This window comes from Lemur catta, chromosome 1 (genome assembly GCF_020740605.2).
Source record: "Lemur catta isolate mLemCat1 chromosome 1, mLemCat1.pri, whole genome shotgun sequence".
NCBI lineage: Eukaryota > Metazoa > Chordata > Mammalia > Primates > Lemuridae > Lemur > Lemur catta.
Window position 1 is genome coordinate 2573258 of NC_059128.1, and position 13213 is coordinate 2586470.

A 13213-nucleotide genomic window follows, 5' to 3' on the forward strand; every position below is an offset into this window, starting at 1 on the left:
ATTTCCCCCACATTTTATCATGAAATTTCAAACATAGAAAACTGCTGAAAGAATTGTAAAGTGAACACCCATAAGCCCCTCTAGATTCTATAATTAACATTGTGCCCTATTCGCTTTAAGGCCTATCCATCCCTCTGGCCCTCCCTCCCTCCCCTCCATCAACCCACCTTTTTTTGATGCATTTCAAAGATAGTTGCAGAAATCAACACGTTTTATTCCTAAACACTTTAGCATGCATGTTAACTGGAGTTCAATATACTTATGACTTTTAAAGGTAAAATTTACATGCAATTAAAAGAATACATTTTGACAAATGCATACACTATGTAACCCAAAATTGTTAAGATATTAAACATTGCTGCCACCACAGAAAGTTTCTGTGTGCCATTTCCCATCAATCCCCAGCCCATCCCATCTACAGAAACAATCATTGCCTTGATTTTTTTTTTTTACTTAAGACTAGTGTAGCCTGTTTTAGAACTTTTTATATAAATAGAATCATACATATGTATTTTTTTTGTAAGGCTTATGTCATTTAGTACATTCTTGAGATTCATAAATTTTTCTATGTGCATTAGTATAATAGTTTGTACCTTTTTATTAATATTATCAGTATTCCATGTTAAGAATACGGTGCAGTGTATCCACTCTGTTAATGGGACCTTGGCATGTTTACAGTTTGGGATTATTATGAAAAAAGCTGTGATGACCTTTCTCAAACAAGTCTTTCCATGAGCATCTGCTTTCATTTCTTGTACGTGTGGATTCTCTAGGAGTGAAATTGTTGGTTCAAAAGGCAGATGTATGTCCAGTTTTTGTAAGAAACTGTCAGAACTTTTCCCAAAGTGCGTGGACCATATTACGTACCAATCAACAGTATGTGGCAGTTCCAGTTCCTCCAGCCGCTCACCAGATCTGGCGTGGTCAAGTTCTTAATTTCAGCTATTCTGGCTGTGTGTAGTGGTATTTTATTATGGCTCTTTCACTAACTTTTACTTTATAGAACTTTTGGGGGTATCGCATCAGGTGCTTTCAATGATAGAACTGTTATTTTTGATATATTGAATCTTTTTTCACCTTGTACTGATCCTCCTTATTCCCAATAATTTCTTCTGTCCATCTAAATAACAGAGAGAGCTCTCTAAAAAAAAAAGGATATTTATTCAGGAATAGGGCATTGTAATGGGCATATGGATGCCATAGTAAATTATGTGTGTATTCAGGGTGGTAAAGGGAGACAAAGGTTTTTAAAGGAAAAATAAGGAGGACTACATAATTGTTTTAAGATAATTATCCCTGGGTAACAAGATCAGTAGCAAGGGTGATGCTATTCCAAGGTTGGGACATGCAGTTGCTGGGCAGATGTCCTCACAGAAGTTTTCTGTGTGTGTGTGTGTGTGTGTGTGTGTGTGTGTGTGTGTGTGTGTGTGTGTGTGTGTGAAGTTTCAATGATCTCTGTGCTAGGTTGTGGTTTTTGCAGTCTCATGCATGAGAACCCTTTATTCACAGCCTTCTCTCGTTCTACTTGTCCATTTGTTTTGATTTTTAACATACGTGACTCCATTTTGATTCTGACAACTTTCACATTTCTCCCTTTTGATCAAGATCTTTCTCTGAAAGCATCACTGATTAATCAACCTGTCGTTAGGTTTTGATTGTCCCTCGGTATCAGGATGGACCTGTCCTGGTTCCTGATTGCATCCCACATTGGGCGGGTGATTGGCAACTAGGAGTCAGTGTCAAAGTCCTTTTAGCCACATTCAAGCAACAAGAGAAGTTTGAAAGGAGCAGCTTTCAGGCTAAGTCTACCTGGAGTCCGTTATTAAGCTCAATTTTGTCTGTTTCATAGTCTTTTGCTATCATCTCAAAGTGGTGGGCCAGCATTGTTCTGTTAGGAGTTATACTTCTGCAAAAATTTTAACAAGTATCAGATAGTTTAAAAAGGAAAAAAGTAAAATTAATACTAATATGACAATCTCAATTTGCAAATGCTTCATTTGAGCCATGAACCTAGGCTTAAAGGCAACAAACTGAACAAATCAAATGACAATAGGGAATTAAGTGAGACCATTTATAACCATGTGGCCTGTCTTCTTGTTTTGTGTACATGGGCCTCAAATTTCCCAATTTCCCAGAGAAGTTTATCCAGGTACAACATGTACACAAATACCAGCAGATACTAAAGCAGGGGTCCCCAACCTATGGTGAGTTGTATTATTTCATAATACATAACAATGTAATAATAAAAGAAATAAAGTACACAATGTGTTGCGCTTGAATCATCCCGAAACCACCTGCCCAGCCCTGGTCCAGGGAAAGATTGTCTTCCATGGAAACGGTACCTAGTGCCAAAAAAGTTGGGCACTGCTACACTAAAGGATCTCTTAGGTGAGCTTCTGCCAAGTTACCACTGATTGTGAATTTTCAACTATGCCATCATCCTGCCAAGTGAAAAAGGTGTGCATGAAGGGAGGGGAGTTAAGAGTGTCATGATATGGAGCCTTGTTCTGACATCTTGGGGAAAGCGCTATAGCTTGCAAATGTCAACGTCTCATCCTGGTTTGTAGTTTGAATGTCTCTGGTTATGGCATCAGGCAGTTTGGTAAACTTTTCGTGTGGCCCATACATCATGCATGAGGCTTGTTCCTTAAAATTCATCTATTTTTATCTTCCAAGGCTTTAGGAACAGAGCAGTTACTGTTATTAGCAATCCCATGGAAGAAAGCTGTATTGGAGGAATCTAAAAGAATTCAGGATCTAATCAAGTCTATAGGTAGATAACAAGAACTTGAAAACAATGTATAAGGCTATTATCTAATAATAGGTATATTATTATTATTTTTTTTTAAGAAACATAACTTTTTCTCTCTACATTGATCACACAGGAAACTCAGATTTAAAAATATCTTAAGGCTGGGAGGCTAAACCAAGGCAGGCTTTAGATTTTACTTACAGTCTTAAAGTTTCTGAGCTTGCCAGGAAGTGACAATTTTTACTCATTGACTGTAAGGCTGAGAACTCTTGAAATTAGGCATTCTATGTACATTCTCAAATACGATATTTTAGCCAAAGGCTTGGTATAGAACCAATGTTTCCGACTGTATCTTACTATAAAGAGAAAGAAGATTTTTGTTGAACTTACACAAAAACCATATTGTCATAAAAAGTAAGAATACTCACAAATAGTATCCAAATTTTGCAGGAATCAAGTAGGGAGAAAAAGCAAATGCTTCCACCTTTGTTCACGAAAGCATAATTTACCAAATTGTTGTAAACTATAGATAGCTTTCTTAAATCTGGAAAACAAAACATTTAAGTAAAGAACCAACAATGTTTCGAATAAAAGTCATAAAAACATTATCTTCATCAGTTACTTAATCCCACGTAATTATTTTTTGTTGCTTGATCTTGATTAGCAGTTTCATCGAACTCATCAGCTTCTTTATCGGAGGTCTGGAAATGTTTATTTAGACCCTTGATCTTAAAGTTATTAGAAATGTGTGTTCAAGAATACCTGTGGAAGTCTTTTCCATGAAAAGCAATTTTGGACTATAGCTAATTACAAATGCCTTTAAAGAAGAAATCAAAACAGTTACAGTGGATGACAAAAACTCAGAACAGTCATGCTTAAAAATCTGATAAACCTTCATAATCGACAAGGAAATTTAGTCACTTCTATTACATACAGCGTTTTAAGATAACAGCCAGAATCATGACTGACTGTCACACCAGGACTATCAGATTTATAAATTTCATGTCATCTTTAGAATATTCATATCAATAACATATCCATATAAATATAACTTTAAAGAAGACTTAACTAAAATTATGACTGGTCATATATTAAATAGCTATAAATTTATATAATTTTTGAAACATTTGTAACGATAACACACTCATAAATGTAACTGAAAGAAGATTTAGCATCACTTGTCATTTGACAGTGTTTCCCATACAATTTACCAAATAAGCCTAATCATTTAGTGTCCACAAGATGAGGGACATGTTCTTTTAGACTTCCCAGGGGCCTGACTGGAAAATCTCAAAACTAATTCTAGGTCAAAAAGATTTAATTTAGAATTTTGATCCTTGGGAAACCTGCCAAAAATGTCAAAAGACGTAAAACACTTGATCAAAACAGAAACATGTCACTATGAAATAATATTCATGTAACCAGAGCAATAATCAAAAGATTTCAAAACCAATAAAGTTACATGGATTTAAAAACCTTAACCAAAGCTCAGTTTTCCAAAGTAATCAAAAACCTAATACACACAACACAGGCAATTATCTTAATAAAACATAAATTCTTTGTGGTTTTAGGCCAGTTATCAAAAAGGTAAACAAATATCTCTTACAGTGTGATTGCTTCTCCTTATGAGAAGCTCATTTAGTAACCTGGAAGTTGAACCTGAGGAAACAGTACTTGAACTGACTCAGACACAGGAAGACCGTGTCCAGGGTTATGAGTGCACACCGCATTAGAGAGGAATGTGAACAAGAAAATGAGCACCTTGAGCAGGGGAATATATGGCTCTTAATGACGGCATGGGAGGTTTCCTGGTTACATGGAACAATTCAAACACATCGCAAAAAGCCAAGAGTGCAGAATCAAGTCATACTGGAAGGAAACACTGCTTTTCTAGGCCTTCAAGATAAGTATTTCAGTATCAGGTCATAACGGCAGAGTTAGAACTGGAGAAAAAAGTTACTGATGAAAAAGTTGAATGAGAGAATTGTCAGTCCAGCCAAGCTAAAAGATACACCTTTTTGAGGGGAGAAGGAGGAGGGCTGAAGGCAATGACGCATGACTTGCAAATCACAGGCAAGAGGTGAACCTCTGGGATACAAGGCTGAGAAACTTCAAGAGGAAAACTACATAAAGAAATAAAATTACCATTCCAAATGAAAAAGACCGCATTTCCAACCTGACACTAGGGAAATTCAGTAGATCTCAGGAAGAAATGTGGCAGAAATAGAAACTCTGCAGTGTAGAAGATGGCTGTTAAAGAAACAGATCTCAGAATTAAAAATCAAAGCTTCTTGCAATTTTACTAAGAACAAATACATTTTTCAAGAAAATCTAGTTCTAACACAGGTGACCAAATTTTTGGTTTTGTGTCAGTGTATTTTTAATGTCAAAGCTCATTTTTAAATAATTTTATTTTAAGTATGGCCAACTTGATCACACAAAATTCTTTTCACGCTTCAAACTTGATCACACAAAATTCTTTTCACGCTTCATGAACCTTTCTTGACCTGCTCAGACATTTTGATAACATGCTTGGAATTTCTGCTTTGTCCTATACTTCCTCTTTGTTAAATAACAAGTCATTGTACTTTGGGTCAAAAATTTGCTGCACAAGATTTTTTCATGTAAAATTATTCTCTTTTCCTTTTAACTTTCCTTACCAAAAATACATCTTCACACCCATACATCTCTCTCTCCTACTTACTTGAACCTATTTTGTTTCTATTTCCTTCCTAAACCATATTTTAAAACAACCTTTAAATAACCCCCAAATTAAGCAAAATTCTTTTTTCTTAACAAAGAACACACTTTTTATGCCTTTCTTATAATTTTTCAAAGTAAAAAACATTTTTTGGGTACACTTTATATACAGAATTGTATACATTAACTAGAATTTTAACTCTTAGTATCTTTAATTTTTAGTGAAAACCTAGGAAGCAAGAAATTTTGAACTGTCTTTCACAGATCAGTATTTTATAAATGGGAATTAATTTGTAATTTTTAGAAACATGTTTTCCCATGTTTTTATGTGTATTAATAGACCCAAATATATTTAGTCTGCCTATAAAATTTAAGAAGCCAAGAACAAACATATTTATGTTTAGCAATTTGTTTTTAAATCTTATTTGGAAATGACATAGACATTTAATGAGTATTTATTATTTAAGTTAACACAGCATAACTTTAAGATTACAAATTATGTATAAGGTTAATTTATAAACATTTATCCTGTTACATTTACCTAATTTATTTATTTTTAAAAATTTACCTAGATTACGTATGAAAACTAAGATGTTAATATAGACAAAACTAGAACACTTTCAAATTATTTCCTGTCAACCATTTTTATAGCCTGTAAATATCAGGTGTTAACCTAAGTAATAACCTTAAATATATAAGTATTTTGCCAACAACTCAGAAGATGCAGCTGGTTTTTATTATGAACACATATACACACACAAATAAAAATGTTATAGCTTTCATTCTAGAATTTTAGTCATGCGATAATAAAAACTCACTGGTTTATAAAAGACAGTTGGATCCAAATTGTATTTTTGACAAAATTGGGAGCCCAGTCACGTGGCTAAACTTTATCTGCCCAGATAATCTAATAAAGGCTGTAGACCCAAGTTTTGGGTAAAGCAGTCTCCACAGCAGTTTGGTTTTTCAGGAAAACCTTCTTTACCTTTTTTCCTCCCCCTTCTTTCAGTTCCAAATGTGTTTAGGGTTAAATTTTCAATGTTTGCATTTTAGCTAGGAGTAGTGTTAGAGCCGGTTCCCCTCGGCCCCGGGAACAGAAAGACAGAGTCACTGAGGCTGCAAAGGCAAAGGAGTTTTATTTTATTGACTAGCTCGAGCTAGGGTCCAGGTCCCAGAGCACCAACGCAGTGGTCTCTTTACGAACCAGGACCCTGCCCTGGGGTAAAAACAAAGCTTTTATACTTTTTTTTTTTGCTGGAGTCTGTTGCTAGTTATTTCTGATAAGAGACTCTTTCCCAAGAGATTCCCTCCCAGGAGATTCTCTCCCCAAGGACACTCGCCCTGCACAGCCGGCCTCCCCATCAGGAAGCCACCTGCGGTGCGGTTTTTTTCTTTTTTTTTCTTTTTTAACTGCATTTGAACATGGTTTTAGCTCTTTATCGTAATCAAGCAATAAGCAAGCAAGCTTTGTGTACAGAAGCGGAATTTGGCTGTTAGCTAAGAGCAAAAAAACAAGTCACCATCAAACAAACTAAAATATTGTTTTAGTCCTACTCTACAGTAGCTGAACTGTATAAGAAAAACAAAATCTCTAAGTAGCCTTGAACTAGTAACAAATCTATCCTGTTTGTTGGCCTGGTTTGTGTGAATATTCCAGATGGGGAAGCATTTACAGGTTTGTTTTGTTTTGTTTGTTTGTTTGTTTGTTTTTGAGACAGAGTCTCACTCTGTTGCCCTGGCTAGAGTGAGTGCCGTGGCGTCAGCCTAGCTCACAGCAACCTCACACTCCTGGGCTCAAGCGATCCTCCTGCCTCAGCCTCCTGAGTAGCTGGGACTACAGGCATGCGCCACCATGCCCGGCTAATTTTTTCTATGTATATATTTTAGTTGGCCAGATAATTTCTTTCTATTTTTAGTAGAGACGGGGTCTCGCTCTTGCTCAGGCTGGTCTCAGACTCCTGACCTCGAGCGATCCACCCGCCTCGGCCTCCCAGAGTGCTAGGATTACAGGCGTGAGCCACCGTGCCCGGCCCTGTTTTGTTTTTTTGTGTTGGTTTGTTTTGGTTTTGCCTTTTCCTTTTTGCCTACGGCAGACAAAGCAAAATTTTTATGCCAGACAGTGATACCTTATATTACTGCTCTGAGCTCAGGTTTTGGCCTGTTTGATCAGAGAGCCTACCCTTTATAAACATTTACCTAGTTCTTTTCTTTTAGAACTATTAATGTTTCAATTAAGTGTTTCATCACCATAAGTGGTCGTTAGTCAAGGAAACCTAAATTTACATTTCCAACAGGTATCTAGGTTGTTGGTTACCATGGAGCTGTTTTAAGACTTTTCCTGGTTGAAATGCCATAAGAAGTACTAGTTTTTCTTCTTCTCACCCTTCTTCCTCTTTTTTTTTTTTTTTAAGAGACAGGGTCAGGGTCTCACTCTGCTGCCCAGGCTGCAGTGCAGTGGTGCAATCATAGCCGTCCTCCTGCCTCATCAGCCTTCCACATGGCTGGGACTACAGGCACATGCCACCCCAAATGGCTAATTTTTCTATTTTTTACAAAGATGTGGTCTCGGGGTCTTGTTTTGTTGTCCAGGCTGGTCTTGAACTCCTGGCTTCAAGCAATCTTCATGTCTCAGGCTCCCAAAGTGCTGAGATTATAGGTGTGAGCCACCATGGCTGGCCCTTTTTTTTTTATATAATTTTTTTCATGATAATCTTCTCCATTTTAGCATATGTGCTGCTGAAGCAAGCACCCTGGTGGCTTTTAAGTAGCCACCCTGCACCCACCATTTAGAATGTTTAGTTTTGCTGTTGGAAGATTTTTAGAAACAAATAAAAGAGTCAAACAAAATCAAAACAAGAATGTTCACAAAAAGTTTAACCCAGGCATGCAGATCAAACAAAATATTAAATTAGGCACGCAGACCAAAAGTGAATTCACCATAAATGACAGGCCTCACAGGGAGAATGCAAATGCTGTAGAAACCAGAATACTCAACCCAGAGAGACATTTGTCTTTATGCCTGAAAAGACAAAAAGCCTCTCATCATTCCAGGTGGGATACAAGGTCTTTTACTAAGGTGGCCTTATAACCAAACCAGATCTCAAAAGTTATCAGAAAACTCCTATCAAAAAGAGGGAGAAGTCTCCCCAGGGCAGAAAATAGGAGCCATGAAAGCCGAGAGCTCCCAGGGCCCAGGTGAGTGCTACGCACTGGTTCCTAGAACCACCAATCTTCTGCAATAGTCATCTTTCTTCAGGTCTTGTTTCTGACCCCATTTATGTCAACCTAAATAAAAGAGAGAGGCTCTCTAAAGGACAAAGATATTTATTTGGGAATAGGGCATGCTTGCAATGGGAATACGTGAGCCGTAACTGTGTGTGATTAAGGGAGGTAAAAGAAGACAAAGTTTTTTAAAGGAAAAATGAGGGGAGGCCAGGCACGGTGGCTCACGTCTGTAATCCTAGCACTCTGGGAGGCCAAGGTGGGAGGATCGCTTGAGGTCAGGAGTCCGAGACCAGCCTGAGCAAGAGCGAGACCCCATCTCTACTAAAAATAGAAAGAAATGATCTGGACAGCTAAAAATACATATAGAAAAAATTAGCCGGGCATGGTGGTACATGCCTGTAGTCCCAGCTACTTGGGAGGCTGAGGCAGGAGGATCGCTTGAGCCCAGGAGTTTGAGGTTGCTGTGAGCTAGGCTGACGCCACGGCACTCCAGCCCGGCCAAGAGAGAGAGATTCTGTCTCAAAAAAAAAAGAAAAGAAAAATGAGGGGGATTATGTTTTAAGATAATTATCCTGGCTACAAAGATCAGTAACAAAGGTGATGCCAGACCAAGGTTGGACAGGCAGTTGCTGGGTGGATGTCCTCCCAGAAGTATTTTTTTGTAGACGGTGTCGATGACCTTTGTTGCTAGGCTGTGGAGGTTACTGTGGAGTCTTTTGTGATCATTTCGTTATTGGGCATACAAGCATGAGAACCCTCTCTTCAGCCTTCCCCTGATTTATTTGTCAGGTGGTTTTTGTTTTTTAAGCCCAAGGGACTCCATTTTGATGCTAACAACTTTCACACTTCATTAAAATCTATTTTGTTTGAGACTCAAAGAGCTATACTTTCGGTTAGTATTACACCTTTTTTTCATCCTTTTAAACTTTTTTTGTCCTTATAGTTTAGTGATGCTTTTGTAATAGCATATTTCTAGACTTAAAAACCCAAGCTTACATTTTGTCTTCTACTTGATAGGTTTATTCCACTTACATCCCCTCTACACCCCGAAACAGGGTGTGTCACTCCTTTGCCCAGGCTGGAGTGCAGTGGCGCGATCATAGTTCACTGCAGCCTCCAACTCCTAGGCTCAAGCGATCCTCCTGCCTCAGCCTCCTGAGTAGCTGGGACTACAGGTGGGCGCCACCACACCAGGCTAATTTTTCTATTTTTGGTAAAGACAAGGTCTTGCTCTTGTTCAGGCTGGTCTCAAACTCCTGACCTCAAGCAATCCTCCCACCACACCCAGCCAATTCCATTTAGTTTCATTTGGGTTTTTAAATATATTTGAACTCGTTACTACATCTCACTCGTTCAAGTTTTCCTCCTTTTTAAATGCTTGGCTTTTCTATTAGTCTTTAAAAAAAAATAATCTTGATTTTTTTCTTATAAATTGACTTTTTAAAAAGAGAAGTTATAGGTTCACAGCAAAATTGAGTAGAAGTAGAGTCCCCATTCTCTCCCCACCACGAACATCCCCCACCAGAGTGGTACATTTGTTAAAACTGATGAGCCAACGTTGACACATCATCACCCACAGTCCATAGCTACATTAGGGTTCATCTGGGTGTCGTGCATCTTACAGGTCAGACTGTACAAACCTGTGGTGACACGTACCCACCCTCCTCACAGTATCACACAGAAGAGTTCCACTGCCCGAATCCTCTGTGCTATGCTTCTCTTCCTTCCCAGTCCTAACCCCAGGCCACCTCTGATGTGTTTACCGTCTCCAGTTTTGCCTTTTCAGTGTCGTATAGCTGGAATCATACAGTATGGGTGGGTACAGGGTGTCCACAGGGCTGGCCCTGCTGTCGTCTCCGGGTCCTCACCAGGCCAGGCTCATGCCATGAAGCTCCAGCGATTCCTTTACCCTGTGAATCTTTGGAAAACTGCCCCCTTCCCCCAACTGGCTGTGACTTAGGGTTACTTCGTATTTTGTCATCAAAAGAACTGGACTAACAAAGACTATGGTTAGACCTGAGGACCCCAAAACTACAGAGGATTGTCCCCTCATCTGGAGGCCTTAACAGAAAACCCTGTGGTCACTCAGGCCCTGAACCTCTGGGGACCCCCTCCTGGGCACAAGCCTTTAAGCAGATCCCAAATGGGAGATCCTGGTCTCAAGAGGGGGCAGTTTCATAGCTCCTGGGGGCTCGGAGATTCTGCTGCCTGTGGGACAGGGGCCTGGGCCTGCTAATCTATCCGATCTGGGACACTGTGCCCTCAGGATGGACAGCCAAGGCTGCTTCGGGACCTGACCTTCCCAGGCTGAAGTGCGTCTTTGTCTGACCAGTCTACCTCCCATGGTTGCTGTTGGCTGTCAGCCACACCACCCCCTCCACCCTGACTCCTGTCCCAATTCCCACAGCCTCTTAACCTCCCTGACACAGGGCGGATGCAGATGTGAGCTTGTCCCTGAGGACCTGTCGATGCCTCCCCACCACCCACAGGGGTGCTCCCCCCATTTCCTCTCATACGCAAATTCCTGCCCACCCTTTGAGAGCCAGTACAAATGGTGCCTCTTTTCTGATGCCGTCCTCAAAGGTCCCAATCATTTCCTCCCTCCTCTGAAGTTCTACAACTATCATTTGTCTTGCCCTGGCCTGGGAGCTCTTCTGGGGGAATGGGGGAGCAAACCTGGAGTCAAGCGTGAGCTCCTCCAAGGCCTGGCAGGGAGAAGCGCTCAAGGATCCAGTGGGGTGAACAAGTGGACGGTACCTTGCTCCTCTCTAGGACTCAGTTTCCCAGTCTGGAGATGGTTCCTTCAGATTTCACCCAAGGACCCCGAGAGCTGCTATGCCAAGCCTTCCCTCCACTGTGTAACCATCCTAAGGTCCAGAAAGTTCTTCCTTACCTCTACCCTTAAGTCCTCCATGGAACCAATAGGAATCTGAGGGCCACAGAAGGGACAACATACTGGCTTGGGTGGCAGAAGTCATGGGGTTCAGCCCCCATGTGGGTTTGCTGCTAGACCTTGGGCCAATCATCCACTCTGAGCTTGTTTCTTCCTTGTCAGGTGCATGTGTAACCCAATCCCCATGCCACCAACCCTAGCGTGTACTTGGGAAGGGTCCCTTCAGAGTGCTAGAAATGCTGGCAGTGCATCAGTCCTCACCTGTCTCCTTGTCATTCCTAATAATGCTTGGGACACTCCTCTTCACCTAGCTAGCCTGCAAGGTGGCCTTCCCAGGAAGCCCCCTCAGCTGCACAGGCAGGCTGGACACCCTCCTCTCACAATCCCTGGGACCACAATGCTATCAGGGGCTCTGTTTTCCCCACAAGGGTACTATGTGCGGACTGTGGACTAGGTATCTCTAGCACCAGCTCCGGGCTGTCCCACGGTAGTAGGAGCTTCCCAACTAGCACCATCTGTTGGCCAGAGCTCTGCTTGCTGGGGCCCTGCCAAGTTAGGCAGGGCTGCCTAATGGGTCAGGGTGCTATTACCAGTTAAGGGACCTCAGGAGGGCGTGGCCAGTCTGCAGCCACTTATCTGGCTTGCTCTGGGCACTACAGAATGAGTGTTGCTCGTGACAACCACCTATAGGACATCAGGGGGCTACTTGAGGCAAAGACTATACCCTGAAACTGCTCCACAACCAAGAGCAGTTCTTCCCTGTTCAGCTGCCCACTGCTCATTCCACTGTGACTCTGCTCCAGATGTCTGGAGGTCCCGGTACATGTTCTGCCCTCCTATCCCCTTCTAGACAACTTCCCTTACTGCCCCAGCCAGGCTTTACTTCTGTCCGCAGCATTACGCTCCCAGCAGGATTCTGAGTGTCGCACACAGGGATACCATCCCTATTACAGATATGGAAAGACAATCCCCTAGTTTTATAGGGAGGCCCAGGCCAGAACCCAGGTTTAATCCTGAAGCCCAAGAGAGTACTCCACTCTTTAAATCACTGAATCATCAAACATCAGGGCCAACTCGGACCCTACTCTCCATGCTGAGGTCCCAACACTGCACCTCCTGGTCTAGGGTCCTGAAAGAACTCTGGCTATGATTCCCACACTCCAGCACACACAACTTGTTCACAATTTCCTGGCCATAAAGAAACACAGAGATCACGGCCAGACACAATGGCTCATGCCTGTTATCCCAGCACTTTGGGAGGCCAAGGCAAGAGGATTGCTTGAGCCCAGCCTGAGCACGAGTGAGACCGTGTCTCTACAAAAAACAGGAAAAAACACAACTACAGAAACTTGATTTCTATGAAGGACATTTTCTAGGCCAGGATGGGAGCCCTATTATGGGTGGATATAAGCCCTGAGCTCCCACCTGACAAACGCTTACAGGGTCACACCAGTACACAACTTGCAATGAGGCCTTTGGCAGGTCATCCGTCCGTCACTCCACCTATGCATCATTATGAACCAAGGTCCGTGTGGAGTACTGGGGACAGAGACAAAAGAATGACTCCCTGTCCCCTCAGGAAGGAGGGATCGTGTGGCACATGATACAGTTAGCGCAGCATTTTTCCTGGTACCGAGATTGCT